The 15,221-nt window shown below is 43.6% G+C and overlaps 2 long non-coding RNA genes across 2 annotated transcripts; both read left to right on the plus strand.

Moving 5' to 3' along the window:
- Positions 1 to 3,904: 3,904 nt before the first annotated feature.
- Positions 3,905 to 12,285, plus strand: LOC138844199 (uncharacterized). Its single transcript, XR_011379746.1, has 2 exons — positions 3,905 to 4,247; positions 12,128 to 12,285. It is a non-coding gene; the product is annotated as an uncharacterized lncRNA (long non-coding RNA).
- LOC138844200 (uncharacterized) lies at positions 7,419 to 10,762 on the plus strand. The gene is made up of 2 exons (XR_011379747.1): positions 7,419 to 7,712; positions 10,519 to 10,762. It is a non-coding gene; the product is annotated as an uncharacterized lncRNA (long non-coding RNA).
- Positions 12,286 to 15,221: the final 2,936 nt, after the last annotated feature.

Consider the following 15,221-nt stretch of genomic DNA (forward strand, 5'->3'; position numbering starts at 1 on the left):
CTCCTTATCTCACTGGTACCACGTTCTTTAACAGTTCTATTGGATGTCTCTCTTTCTTTGGTCTGCAGGAAGCAAAGCTAAGTAACCTCTCAGTTCAATAAGTGCTTGCCAACATTCTCTTTCCAAGTTTTAATCTTCTCTGATTTAGGCTGGAGCTGTGTGATGGGGATAGCAGAGAAGCAATCTGACCACCTCTTTGAAGGTCTTGAGGGATGGCTGTCCCGACAGGTTCCAATGTGTCAGTCCATTCTGGTTACAATAACGAAATGACATAGACTGGGTAGCTTATAAAGGATGATAATTTATTTCACACATTTCTGGAGCCTGGAAGGTCCAAGACCAGAATTTTGGTGAGAACTCTTTTCTGAGATGCAGATGGCTACCTTCTCACTGTGTCTTCACGTGGTGGAATGAGTTCTCTGGGGTCCCTTGTAGGAGGGCATTAATCCTATAAGGGCAGTGAGAGCCCCATGAAGACCTCTCCTTCATGGTCCTACCTCTTAATACTATTACTCTGGGGATTAGGATTTCAACAGTGAGTTCTCGGGGGACACAAGCACTTGATCCATGGTGTCATAACCGCTGTAACAGATTTCTACAAACTTGTGGCTTTAAACAACACAAATTTATTCTCTTAGAAGTCTGGAGGTTGGGAATGCAAAGCCCAAAGTAGGCTAAACAGCCATCTGTCAGCAGTTTCTTCTGGCGCTTCTGGGGAGAGTCTGTTGCCTTGCCGTTTTTAGCCTCCTGTGGCACCTGCATTCTCTGTGGCCTCTGCCTCTGTCCCCAAGGCCAGAAATGGTGCGTCTGTAAATATCTCTGCTTTCGTTGTTGGTTTCTTTAACCCTGACCATCTTGTCCCACTTTATAAGGACCATTGTGATGACATTGTGTCCACCCAGATAATCCAGGAAAATCTCAACATCCCAAGATTCTAAACTTCATCACATCTGCAAAGTCCCTTCTGCCATGGCGGGTAATGTATTCACAGGACATGGACAATTTTGGGGGCTGCTAGCCAACCTCCCTTAGTTGTGCCAATATAACTTATGCTCTTCAAAATAAAGTTCATGGACATTGTGAGTCACACGGATGATTAAAATTCCCTGAGCCCCCTGAGATAGGCGTGGCGCTGTGACTAGCTCTGGCCAGGGAAGTGTGAATAGAACATGCATTTAACTTTTGCATGGAGCATTTAACTGCAGCCTGTGTTTCCCTTCATGGCAATCTGTGAAGTCTTGCTCATGAGATACTGGAGACCATGCCTATGTGGGCTTGGCTCCCTGAGTGACAACATGAGGCACAGCCCCTTTCCCTCCAAAATCTGCTTTGGACATGCAGTGTAGGCAAGCAGAAAGCTGTGCTTTTTTTTTTCTTTTTTTTTACAGGCAGAGTGGACAGTGAGAGAGAGAGACAGAGAGAAAGGTCTTCCTTTTGCCGTTGATTCACTCTCCAATGGCCACCGTGGCTGGCGCGCTGTGGCCGGCACACCGCGCTGATCTGATGGCAGGAGCCAGGTGCTTCTCCTGGTCTCCCATGGGGTGCAGGGCCCAAGCACTTGGGCCATCCTCCACTGCACTCCCTGGCCACAGTGGAGAGCTGGCCTGGAAGAGGGGCAACCGGGACAGAATCCGGCGCCCCAACTGGGACTAGAACCCGGTGTGCCAGCGCCGCAAGGTGGAGGATTAGCCTAGTGAGCCACGGCGCCGGCTGAAAGCTGTGTTTTAAAACACTGAGCTCTTTTTCTTTTTAAGTATTATGTATGTATTTGAAAGTTGGAGTTATAGAGAGGCAGAGGCAGAAGGAGAGAGAGAGAGAGAGAGAGAGAGAGAGAGAGATGTCTTTCCTTTGCTGGTTCACTCCTCAAATGGCTGATTTGGGCTGATCTGAAGCCAGGAGCCTGGGTCTCCTACGTGGCTGCAGGAGCCCAAGATATTAGGGTATCTTCCACTGTTTTCCTAGGCACATTAATAGACAGCTGGGGGCTCGGCGCTGTGGCGCAGCAGGTTAAAGCCTTGACCTGAAAGCACCGGCATCCCATATGGGTGCCAGTTCTAGTCCCAGCTGCTCCACTTCCAATCTAGCTCTCTGCTAAGGCCTGGGATAGCAGCAGAAGATGGCCCAAGTCCTTGTGCCTTTGCACCCACGTGGGAGACCCAGAAGAAGCTCCTGGCTCCTGGCTTTAGATCGGCACAGCTCCGGCTGCTGCAGCCATCTGGGGGAGTGAGCCAGTGGATGGAAGACCTCTCTCTCCATCTCTACTTCTCTATGTAACTCTGTCTTTCAAATAAATAAAATAAATCTTTTAAAAAAATAGACCACTGGATCAGAAGTGGAGCAACTGGGTTTCTAACTAGCACCGATAAGGGATGCTGGCACTGCAGGCAATGGCTTTACCTGCTACACCACAGCACCGGCCTCAAAGCACTGAGGTTTTGAGGGCATTAGTTATTGCAGATTTCTCTTGCCCATCCTGATGGATACAGTTCTCAGCTTTGGGTCTTTGGACAAAATTCTGGGACGAGAGGAAAAGTCCTATTCGATACCCTGTCACTCTTATAATCGAGTTTATTTGGGGGTGTATTTCTAAACAGTTCCTGAGAATCCCTATGTCTTACCCTCCTAATGCCAAGTTTACTTGAATAAATAAGTGTCTTCATAATTATTCTGCAAAGAAATCCCACGACAGCAACTTTGGGGGTTATTTTGGGGACATCACCACCATACAAGCCTGGTGTCACCTTGCCTATTGATTCAGCCTTGACTGCTCCCTCTCCGGGCTCTAACATAAGGATTTGTTTGTGGGGTGATCCCAGGAGGTAGGGAAGAGAATGCTATGGGCAGGGAGCCAGTGGGGAATGCATTAGGAGGAGGTCTATTGCTCTGAACAACACTGCGGAGCACCTGTGATAGATTGAGAACATGTGCACCTGGGGGTCATACTCCAGGAATCCGGGAACATAACTGGTGGAGGGCTGCTCCCGGGGGCGTCTACTCCACAGCTCTTCTTTTGCCTCTGCGTGGGCTACAGCATGATCCGGATACCCGGGCAGATCTCCAGCTGCTTGCAGCAGGCAATATAGACCTGAGGAGGAAGAGGGATGTCAGACAGCACTGCGTCCTCTTCTGGAGTCTTGTCCTGTGCTCACAGTGCTGGTTCTGTGCCTCAGGTCCCTTAAGATGGACGTGGGCAGGTAACCATGCGTGGAACCATGAGGCTGGACGTCGGACGTTACTAGCATGGCTGAAAAGATGCAGTGTGAGCAGGGAGGGAGGAGAAATGAATTTTACTTTGGGAAAACAGAGAAGATGGATTTTAACTAATTTGTGTTTATTTATATTTATTTATAAAAGGGGAGGACACACGCGCGCACACACACAATCTTCTCTTCACTGGTTGACTCTCTAAATGCCTACAGCAGCCACGGATGGGCCAAGCCACAGCCAGGAACCTGGAACTCAGTCTAGTTCTCCCATGTGGGTGGCAGGGACTCAAGTAATTGGGCCATCACCAGCTGCCTCCAGGGTGTGGGACAGCAGGAAGCTGGAATTGGGGGCAGAGCCGGGTCATGAACCTAGGCACCCTGACACAAGATGCAGGCATCTAAAGTGGTGTCTTAACAGCCATGCCAAAGACCCACCCCATAAAATGGACTTTGATGTAAACGGTGGGAAGATTTCAGTAAGAAGAGGGACTCACTTCCAGTTGGGACTAGTGTTAGCAGGCACGGATGTGGTAGCATCAGGTTATGTTTGGGGAAAGTTGTAGGCAGTGGGTTTGACTGGGACAAAAAGTGGTTGAAATGTAGGAAATCGAGTTGGAAGAGCATGGGTGGTGGAGAGCCAGGAGTTCAATTTGTGATATTTTCATGAGAGGAAGAAAGTACTTCATTTTAAAAACTTGCAGATGGACTTAAACTCTTGCCTCTTGTTCCTCCAGGCCCTGCCAAATCCTTCCATTTGCCTGTTTCCTCCTCCTCGTCTTTGGGCTCCGGGGTTGCCTTTTCTGATTCTCCTGTCTGGATATTTATTTCTAAATTCTTCTTGCTGATTCCCTCGGAGCTCGTTCTAGGTCCAGCGTTCCAGACGTGGAGCTTTTGCTGGCTCCGGCTGCCAGCCCTCCACGCACCGGCGGCCACTTGTATCCTGTCTGCCCTGGCTGATGGATTCTGCTCCCTGGCTCTGTTCTGTCTCCTTCCTGCCCCCATGTGCCCCGTCTTGACCGTCTCACTTCCTTTTCCCATCAGGTAATTCTTCCTTTTATGCTCTGACATAGATGATTAAACTGTGATTTAGCAATTGCTGTGTATTGAAGTGTTTTCAAAGAGCTCCTTGGAGTCTGTTGTAGCGACAGACTTGGGACAAGATCTGCTTATATCTTCTGGAATGTGTCCTAAATCATAGAAAGTCGTGTTATTTTCTCACTGGGTGGATCGCTGCTCATATGTAGGATTTTGAAACAAGACTGATATTTGTATTTACAATGAAATAACTGAATAATTAAGCAAATAAAATGAGTTATTTAATTTTTTAGCCTCTGCTAAGGAAGCAAATATTATGTTGGATAAAGCTAAAACAAAAGTAATTTTTGTTTTCAACATGCATTGATAGTAACTGCTGTCATGGGAGAGTTTTACAATGTGCTAAGCACTGTTCTATATTGTATATAGAATAAGTATATTTTGCAGAGGCAGAGGGAGAGACAGAGACAGAGAGAAAGAGAAAGAGTGAGAGAGAGAGAATCTTCCATCCACTAGTTTACTTCCCAGATGACTGCAACAGCCAGGGCTGGGTCAGGCCGAAACCAGGATCCAGGGGCCTCCTTCAGGTCTCCCACGTGAGTGGCAGGGACTCAAACATATGGGCCATCTGAGGCTTTCTGCAGGCCATTAGCTAGGAGCTATATTGGGAGTGGAGCAGCCAGGACAGGAACCTGCGTGCATAAGGAATGCCAGCATTGTAGGCAGCAGCTTTACCCACAATGCTGGCACCATTCATATTTTTAATTGTTACGATAACCCTAAGAGTTAGCCCTTCATTGTCTTCATTTTTCAAATAAGGAAATAGGCCGGTGCTGTGGCTCACTAGGCTAATCCTCCGCCTTGCGGCGCTGGCACACCAGGTTCTAGTCCTGGTCGGGGCGCCGGATTCTGTCCCAGTTGCCCCTCTTCCAGGCCAGCTCTCTGCTGTGGCCAGGGAGTACAGTGGAGGATTGCCCAGGTCCTTGGGCCCTGCACCCCATGGGAGACCAGGAGAAGTACCTGGCTCCTGCCATTGGATCAGCGCGGTGTGCCGGCCGCGGCGGCCATTGGAGAGTGAACCAACGGCAAAAAGGAAGACCTTTCTCTCTGTTTCCCTCTCTCACTGTCCACTCTGCCTGTCAAAAAAAAAAAAAGGAAATAGACACAAAGAGAGGTTGAGTGACTTGCCTAAGCTCACACATTTTAGAAGAGGCACAGTTGGGATTTAAACATAACACTTGCTGGGAGATCTATGCTGTGCAGATCTGAAGCCAGAATCCAGGAGCTGCTTCTGGGTCTTCTACACGGGTGCAGGGGCCCAAGGACTTGGCCATCTTCTGTTGCTTTCCCAGGCCATAGCAGAGAGCTGGATGGGAAGTGGAGCAGCCAGGACTAGAACCGGCGCCCATATGGGATGCCAGCATTGCCACAGCGCTGGCCCCCTCAGAACACTTGAATCTCCCCACCATTGCTCCTTTCATTGCTTTCCATAATGTCCCAGTGTAAATGGTTTTTTAAAAATTTGTTTTTATTTATTTATTTTAAAGTTTCATTTATTTATTTGAGAGAGAAAGTTACGGGGGTGGGAGACACAGAGAGACAGAGAGGTTTTCCACCTACTGGTTCACTCCCCAAATGCTGCAGCGGCTGGAGCTGGGCCAATCTGAAACAAGGAGCTTCCTGTAGATCTCCCATGTGGGTACAGGGGCCCAAGCACTTCCACTGCTTTCCCAGGCCCTTAGCAGGGAGCTGGATCGGAAGTAGAGCAGCCAGGACATGAACCAGCACCCAAATGGGATGCAAGTGCCGCAGGTGGAGGCTTAACCTACTACGCCACATCAGCGGCCCCCAGGGTAAATGTTATTATGATCATTTTATGTACTTCCTATTTGTGAGGCTTAAGTGTTTAGAATTTGTTTGCTCAGCATTCTTTCCTGCATCAAAGACTTTTCTTTGTGTACCACTGTTTTTTTCTCTAGAGTGTATTCTTTCACACATGCATCTAAACAATGAATTCCCCTTGGTTTGGCTTTCCAAAGAGGCTCCATTTTACCTTCTTTCTTGAATAAAGTATAGTCAGGTACAGAATTTTGAGGGCATTTTACTGCTGTTTCCTAATTTGCATAGTTGTTGAGATGTCAACTTTCAAATTGTTGTTCCTTTGTAAATAAACTCCCCTGGTTTTTGATTCTTTGTCCACAGAACACCATAAACTATGCGTATATTTCAATTACAATATATACAAACAAAGAATATACACAATTGAAGAATATATACAGTTAGAGAAAATATACAATTAAAAATTTTTTTCTGGTGTTTAATAAGGTTGTTGATTTTTTAAAAAATATTTATTTATTTGAAAGGCAGAGTTGCAGAGAGGGAGAGGCAGAGGCAGAGAGAGAGAGAGGTCTTCCATCAGCTGGTTCACTCTCCAATTGGCCACAACATCTGGAGCTGCGCCAATCCGAAACCAGGAGCTGGGAGCCTCTTCCGGGTCTCCCACGTGGGTGCAGGGGCCATCTTCTACTGCTTTCCCAGGCCATAGCAGAGAGCTGGATCGAAAGTGGAGCAGCCGGGACTCAAACCAGCGCCCATATGGGATGCCGGCACTGAAGGTGGTGGCTTTATCCATTACACCACAGCACTGGCCCCAAGGTTATTGATTTTTTATATTGGATTTTGTCCAAAAATTTTGCTGAATTTAAGAGTTTTTAATAGTGTGAATATTTTCTTATGTTTTATTGTATGCAATGATATGTGATATTTTACTTCTTATTTATATCTCCCATTTCTTTTGTCATCTTATTGTACAACTCAAAAACCCAGGCTAATGTGGAACGGAAACAATGATGGCATAAATCCTTGCTTCTCCCTGACTGTTCAAGGAAATGCATTTAATCTATTTCAACCAAGGAAGATGCTTCTTGTACACTAGTTACTAGATACTCAGTTACTGAGGTCTTTGCCTAAGTGTTTGGATGTTTTCTTTTGGGTTGCTCAGGTTCCCTGGGGTGGAATATTTAATCTCCTGCCTGCAGGGTAGGCCTGCCGGTTGGTTTCAGTGCCAAGACAAGGAGGGTACTTGTAATCTTGTCAGGAAATGAGCTCTGTTTTCACCTTCCTCTCTCTGCACCTGTTCGTCCATGTCCTGGCCTGACTCCTACAATCCTTCTAAACGCTCTGTCTTTTGCAGGGGCTGAGAGGCCCATCCTGAGAAGGCCTGTGTTTCCTAGGTGGGACTCCTCCCATGTGTCCTGTCTGTGAAGCTCTCCTGCACTGGGCTTTCTGCGGTACCTGCTGGCTCCACGGCAGCCTTCCTGGGCTTCTGCTAGGAGAATCACAGGCACTGGGTTGCCTCCTTTTCCCTGCGGATTGGCTGCTGCGTCCAGGCTTTGCTGGCCTGCTGAGTCATCTTCGTCCTTCTTCCAAAATGTTCTTGACATTTCCCAGATCTTCTGTTACATTGCGTTTGTGAGTTCATCAGTTTTTAAAATTCTTTTGGGGGCATTATGGGCAAATGGGATAAAAAATTGTTCTGCATTTCCAGTGTTTAACTAGAAGTCTTGATTTATCTTTTTTCATCTCTTTCTTCCATGATTTCTGTTATCCATGTCATCACATTTCTTGTGAACAGTGTCTAGATGGATTAAAAATCCAAGCTGAGAATCTTTGTTTTTAAATTGTGAACTTAATTGATTTATGCATATTGTGAGTACTGTTACACTGGAATTTATGTGGTTATGTCTATCTTGTTATTTTGTATTTTTTGTATGTCATGCTTTTTTTTTTAACTTTTCTCTTTCTTGGTGTCTATTTTTAGTTTTCCTGAATCTTTGCTTTCTTCTATTAGTTTGGAAATGATAGATTTCTATGGTTTTAATGATTATTTTAAATTTTCACTTTGTGTACTTGACTTACCAAGTCTAAACTCAGTATTTCTACCATTATTCTGATCAGCACAAGCCCCCTTGATTACTCCTCTCCTATCTTTCAGGATTCTTCAACCTTATGTTTAGCTATCCATTTTTCTGTGTACTCAAATTAGTCGCCACCTTTATTATGATCATGACTGTGTTTGACAATTCATTTTCTCACAGTTGTTTCTTGAATTTAACATTGTCCTTCTGAGTTCCATGGACCTGTTACAGAAGAACATGCCTTAGTCATTTTCTCAGTGGAAGTCTTTGACTAATACATTCTCCTAGGCTTTATGTTACTAAAATATGTTTATTTCACTTTCCTTTGAATGTATTTTTCATTGTCTTCTGACACCTATTGTTGCTAGGCAGCAGTATTTTGATTGTTCTTTGTAGTTAACTTCTTTCCTTTTTAAATTTTTTTGGTAAGACTGTGTTTTTTGTTCTCCTGCTTTATCAAAATATATCTAGGTATATATTTTTATTTTTATACTTACCAACTTTAAAAAATATCTAGACATGGGGCTGGCGCTGTGGCATACTTGGTATAGCTGCCGCCTGCAGTGCTGACATCCCATATGGACGCTGGTTCAAGTCCTCACTGATCTACTTCCAATTGAGCTCTCTGCTGTGGCCTGGGAAAGCAGTAGAAGATGGCCCAAGTCCTTGGGCCCCTGCACCCACGTGGGAGACCCAGAGGAAGCTCCTGACTCCTGATTTCAAATCGGCACAGCTCTGGCTGTTGCGGCCAACTGGGGAGTGAACCAGCAGATGGAAGACCTCTCTCTCTCTCTCTCTCTCTCTCTCTCTCTGCCTCTCCTTCTCTCTGTGTAACTCTGACTTTCAAATAAATAAATAAATCTTAAAAAAAATCGAGGCATAAATTTTTGAGTACATGTGATTGCAAGTTTTGTGCTGCTTTAATCTGAGGATTCATGTTTTTCATCAATTCTGTGACATTCTCTGCCATTATTGTCTCCAATATCACCTCCGCTCTTGCTGTCTGGACCCCTCACGTTGCTTTGTGTTTCCACAGCACTTATCTTTCCTGTTCATTTCTGGATCATTCTGATCTATCTTCTATAACACAAGATTGTTTTTATTTTTTTAATTTAACTAATCTGTATCTTTATCCATCTGGTGAGATTTAATTTCAGTGTCACCAGCTGTTTCTTCAAGTCTTTCAGCTGTTTTTTCCCCAGAGTGCTCAGTTTTTTCATTATAGTTTTCTTTTTTTCCGTTAGCACTTGCTTTATTAAAAACATACTTCAAAAAAAATCTGTCTCAGAGGATTCTATTATTTCAAATTCTTGGTATGACACATATTCCTCTTTACTGTATCCGCTGGCTTTCTCTGAGAGTGGATTTTTCACATAGTGCACAATTTTTGGAGGTGAGTGTTTCTTCATTAGGGTTTTTAAAAATTGTTTTGTTTGTGGGGTGTTGCATTCAGCCTAAGAGTTTTGCTTTGCCTGTCTGATGCCCTTGGGACTGTTTGATTATACAATCAGTTTGGAATTCTGGCATCGTTTGAATAGTGTAAACTCTAGGATTGCTCAGGCTTGACATTTTAATTTCTTATGGGAAAGTTTTGTTTTATTTCACGCAACATTTTGGGAAAGTCAAGCTTCTTTGATTCTTCCCAAAGCCAAAAGGCTGATTGATTTTTAGACCCCCTCTCATAAAAGGAGCAGCCTGTTTACTGCCTATTTTCTGCAGATATTTCAGAATCACCTTGCCTCATCTGTGACCCAAATCACAGCTTTGCCTTTTCTTTGATAATAGAGCCTCCCTTCCAGTCCGAGTGGGTCTGAAGGGCACAGCTCTGGTGGCAGCACCTGCCCTTACTCCTCGTCTCCTCCTGGCAGCTGCAGAGTTCCTTAATTTTTTCCCTCTACCCTTTTTCTTGTTATACTGTGTCTATGCATTTTTGTATGTATACTGGGAGAGAGTCTGCATTTGACTGAGTTGCTAAAACTAATAATAAACCAAGATAACACACTATGAATTAAAATGTTTTATCCTCCCATCTCAGCAAAAATGACTGAAAGTCTACCAGACATTAAAGATAACATTTAATTCTTATTGTCCGTGGCTGACAGTTCCATTGATAAAATTAAATAAAAACATTACAATAAGTTTATAAGATTTACTTTTCTTGCCTTTGTTATTAAAATCATTTCAAGATGTTTTAAAAATTGATATTGGTATTGAATTGACAGTAATGGACTGATGGGAAAGCTTACAAAATAAAATGTAGTGACTGGCATTGTGGCGCAGTGTGTTAAAGCCATGGCCTGAAGCGCCGACATCCCATATGGGCTCCAGTTCTAGTCCCAGCTTCTCCTCTTCTGATCCAGCTCTCTGCTATGGCCTGGGGAAGCGGTAGAAGATGGCCCAAGTCCTTGGGCCCCTGCACCCACGTGGGAGAGCTGGAAGAAGATCCTGGTTCCTGGCTTCAGATTGGCGCAGTTCCAGCCATCTGGGGAGTGAACCAGTGGATGGAAGATTTCCCTCTCTCTCTCTCTCTCTCTCTCTTTCTCTGCCTCTCCTCTCTCTGTGTAACTCTGATTTTCGAATAAAAAGATTTATTTATTATTTAAACCTCATACTTCCAGGTACCATTACCTTCTCCTCTTCATCATTCTTAGAGTTCATAACATACAGTTTAGTACATTATTATTTCATGTTTGTAAATGCTGATGGTGCATGGTGAACAGCCTGAAAGTTGCAGCCATGTCTTGGGGACAATTCACAGTTGAGGTTAATGCAATGCTATTCAGAGATACTTCCCTTTTCTGAGACATATTTCTCAAATGCCTAAGCATATATATTATTAGCTAATATCGTGGGCAAAGAAGGTGAAATGTAGGTATTTTAAAAATTAACAGTTAAGGGGCCGGAGCTGTAGTAGGCTAAGCCTCCTCTTGTAGTGCTGGCATCCCTTATGGTCACCAGTTCTTGTCCGGCTGCTCCTCTTCCAATCCAGTTCTCTGTTTATCGCCTAGGAAAGCAGTGGAAGATGGCCCAAGTGCTAGGGCCCCTGCATCCGCATAGGAGACCCAGAAACTCTTGGCTCTTGGCTTTGGATCCACCCAGCTCTGGCCATTATGGCCATTTGAGGAGAGAGCTAGTGGATGGAAGAACTTTCTCTCTGTCTGTAACTCTACCCCTCAAATAAATAAATAAAATATTTAAAAAATTAAAAATTTAACAGTTAAATACTGTGACCCCTCCTCACCCCCCATTCTCATTAGGACTAGAAATACAGTTTATTGGATTTACTCTTCTTCCCCCCTTTTACTTGTGTTTTTTTTCTTTGCTAAGTAAAATATACTCGTTGGAAGTACATAAATGATAGATGCAAATGAAGCAGCTGTTTTATGTTATAAACTACATTTGCACTGAAGTCAGAGGAATGGGCAATTTGCCTACATCAATGCAAGAGGATCACTGGTCTTTATTTTGTCAATTTCTACTTCAAAATTTATTGATATTATCTCAGGCAGCACTAGCTTGAAATTTCTAAATGATGACTTTTCCTGACTTTATTGTGGTCTTTTCTATGACTCCCAGTAGAGGACTAACACATATCTATCTCTTTTCAATAATAAAACACAACAGAATAGTGAAGTTCTCACGGGTATTTATAAAAATGCATGCATATTTGTCTAGTATACTTTCTTTTAAAAATTAAATACTGTTAGGATTTGAAGAGAAACAAATATATAGATCTTATAGCCAAGCTATAAGATGAGAACTATATAAGATGAGAGCTATAATATGAGAACTACATAGATCAGTTTTTCTTTACAGAGTCAGATTTTCTTCCACATTCTCCGAAGTGTGTTATTAATTCTCTTGGCATGTTACACAGCAAAATGAAAGAATTTATGAATGTGGCTACTTCTTTTAACAAGTTCCAATAACTGCTTCCTAACCTCGTGTTTTTCTGTCAATTACATACAGTAAGCACTGGAATCAACCAAAGAGAACTGCAAAGGCCAACTTGAGATATTCATGGTGAACGAGGACTGCTGCTTGCCAAGAGTGAAATGTGGATATAATTTTATAACACCATTTTATAATTAAAGTCATAAGTGAAGTTTCCTGCTATTGTTTAAAAATGTGTCAAAATAAATTTAAATCAAAGATCCGGGCAAAGAAAGGTCTGCATAGTACCAGATGAAGGCAAGTAAGATGGTACAGGAACATGGCCCAGTGCAGAAAAGAAACACATGCAAACAATTTTAGTGAAATAATTACATTTATTGTAGATGGAGTTCTGTTTTAGAAACTTCGAAATGGTTTTCATTCATGTCAGATTGAGGTTAACTTGCTGGTACTGTTTGTCTATAAAAGATTTTTTTTACCAGCAGAGAAATTTAATACATTGATTCAGTGATAAGAGCTTGTCTCCTGACCAAACACACACCAAGCAAAGTCCTCTGAAACTGAAGAACGTGACTCCAGCATGTGGAAGTCCATAGTAGTTAGTGGTGCTGGACTTAGCAAATAAAATTTCAGGACACTTGTTTAAACTTGAATTTTAGATAAACAATGACAAAGGAATATCCCAAATATTGCATGGGACATACTTGTACTGAAAATATATACTAAGTATATCCCATGTGATATTTGGAATATCTTTATACTAAAATCTGATTTGTGCCGGCGCCGTGGCTCAATAGGCTAATCCTCCGCCTTGCGGCGCCGGCACACCGGGTTCTAGTCCCGGTTGGGGCGCCGGATTCTGTCCCGGTTGCCCCTCTTCCAGGCCAGCTCTCTGCTATGGCCAGGGAGTGCAGTGGAGGATGGCCCAGGTGCTTGGGCCCTGCACCCCATGGGAGACCAGGAAAAGCACCTGGCTCCTGGCTCCTGCCAGGATCAGCGCGGTGCGCCGGCTGCAGCGGCGGCCATTGGAGGGTGAACCAACGGCAAAAGGAAGACCTTTCTCTCTCTGTCTCTCTCTCTCACTGTCCACTCTGCCTGTCAAAAAAAAAAAAAAAAAAAAAAAAAAAAAAAAAAAAAAAAAAATCTGATTTGTTATCTGGAATTTAAATCTACCTTAGCATCCACTTATCTAGCAACCTTAGCACAAATAAAAATTTAAATTTCGATAATAAATTTTCTGTTTTTGAGCTATTTGAAGGAGAACGAATTTAGATGATCAGAGAAGTGGATAAGGTGAATATAATTTTGCACTGTCAGTCCATTACATTTCTGACTTTCAGTTATATCAATGATAATTTCTACTTAGTGATGAGAAAGATTTTTGCTTTGCTGTTGGACCTGCTTTGCTAGTGAACACAACTGATTTCAGAGTTTTTCCCTGAAGGAGATATGTTGGCTTACAAATGTTGACGGGTTTAATCATTAGGACATTTCTGGCTTTAGGAAGTCATGTTCATCTAATGTAAAGGTTGCTCCCAATGTATCAATTCATTAATCTTGTCTCTAATACAAGCCATGTGTTTCACAGGGGAGCTGAAAGAACATTAATCAGAATCTCCCCCTGAGCCAGTCGAATGGAATGTGTTGTCTGTGCTTACAACACAATGTCAAGATATGGGGAAATGGATAATAACTTTTAAAGCATATCATGGGGCCAGCGTTGTGGCATAGCAGGTAAAGCCGCTGCCTGCAGTGCTGGCATCCCATATGGGTGCTGGTTCGAGTCTCGGCTGCTCCACTTCTGATTCCGCTCTCTGCTGTGGCTTGGGAAAGCAGTGGAAGATGTCCCAAGTCCTTGGGCCCCTGTATCCTCATGGGAGACCTGGAAGAAGCTCCTGGCTCCTGGCTTAGGATGGGTGCAGCTCCGGCACTTGCGGCCCACTGGGGAGTGAACCAGCGGATGGAAGACCTCTCTCTCTTCTCTCTCTGTGTAACTCTGACTTTCCAATAAATAAATAAATCTTTTAAAAAATAAAGTGTATCACTTGTCATTAATTCCTTTGTGACAATGGCTTTGAAATCTATTGCGAGTGAGGAGGTAATGTACCATAAGGCAGGGTCTTTTTGGTGTGGCAGGCAGCGGTGGAAGGGCTGCAGCGGCTTTTCTTCAGCAGATGCAGCTCCCAAGGCACCCACGAGAAGGCAGGAATTGGCATCCAAACTTACATGTAGTTGGATGGCCCTTTTAATGCAGAGGAAATGTGCAGTGGTCTATGAGTTGATTTCCTTGTTATGGAGCAGTGGTTCTCAATCTTGGCTGCACATAGGAATGTCCTTGTAGCTTTTAAAACTCCCAATGCCCAGGTTATACTCCAGATCCATTGAGTTGTGATCTGTGTATTTGGGACCCAGGCACCCATTGTTATCTAAACTCCACAGGTGGTGTTATGTGCAACCAAAGTTGACAACCACTGCATAATCACAAGATATTCTGGCTGTGGACGTGGGAATACCTACTGACTTATTATACAAATAATAACTTATTATTTTTATTTCTTTTTAAAAATATGTATTTATTTTAATTTTTTTACTTTGTGGGGAGGGAGGAGGGAGGAGGGAAGAGGGAAGAGGGAAGAGGGAAGAGGGAAGAGGGAAGAGGGAAGAGGGAAGAGGGAAGAGGGAAGAGGGAAGAGGGAAGAGGGAAGAGAGTTTCTATCTGCTGGTTCATGCTCCAGATGCTTGCAACAACAGTTGGAGCTGGGTCAGACCAAGGCCAGGACCCAGGAACTCTATCTAGGTTTGCTACATGGGTGGCAGAGACCCAAGTATTTGAGACATCATCTGCTGCCTCCCAGAGTGTGCGTTAGCAGGAAGCTGGAATGAAGGCACAGCCAGGATTTGAACCTACACCCTACTGATTTCTTACCGATTTAGAGTGCTGTATTTGGCACCTATTCTATATTTGCAGACTTTAGCTAGCTTATCATCACCATCACCATCTTATCATTATGATCATGGTCTTTTATGCTGCTGAAGGAAAAATGCTGGTAAACACTCAAAATAAAGAACTTGTAAGAAGATGTTAAAATGTAACATGGAGGAAATTCACCGGGCTGGATTCCATGGTCAGAGAAGTCCTCCTTTCTGGAAGACATTTAAATGAAACTAT

This window comes from Oryctolagus cuniculus, chromosome 11 (assembly GCF_964237555.1).
Source record: "Oryctolagus cuniculus chromosome 11, mOryCun1.1, whole genome shotgun sequence".
NCBI classification, from domain to species: domain Eukaryota; kingdom Metazoa; phylum Chordata; class Mammalia; order Lagomorpha; family Leporidae; genus Oryctolagus; species Oryctolagus cuniculus.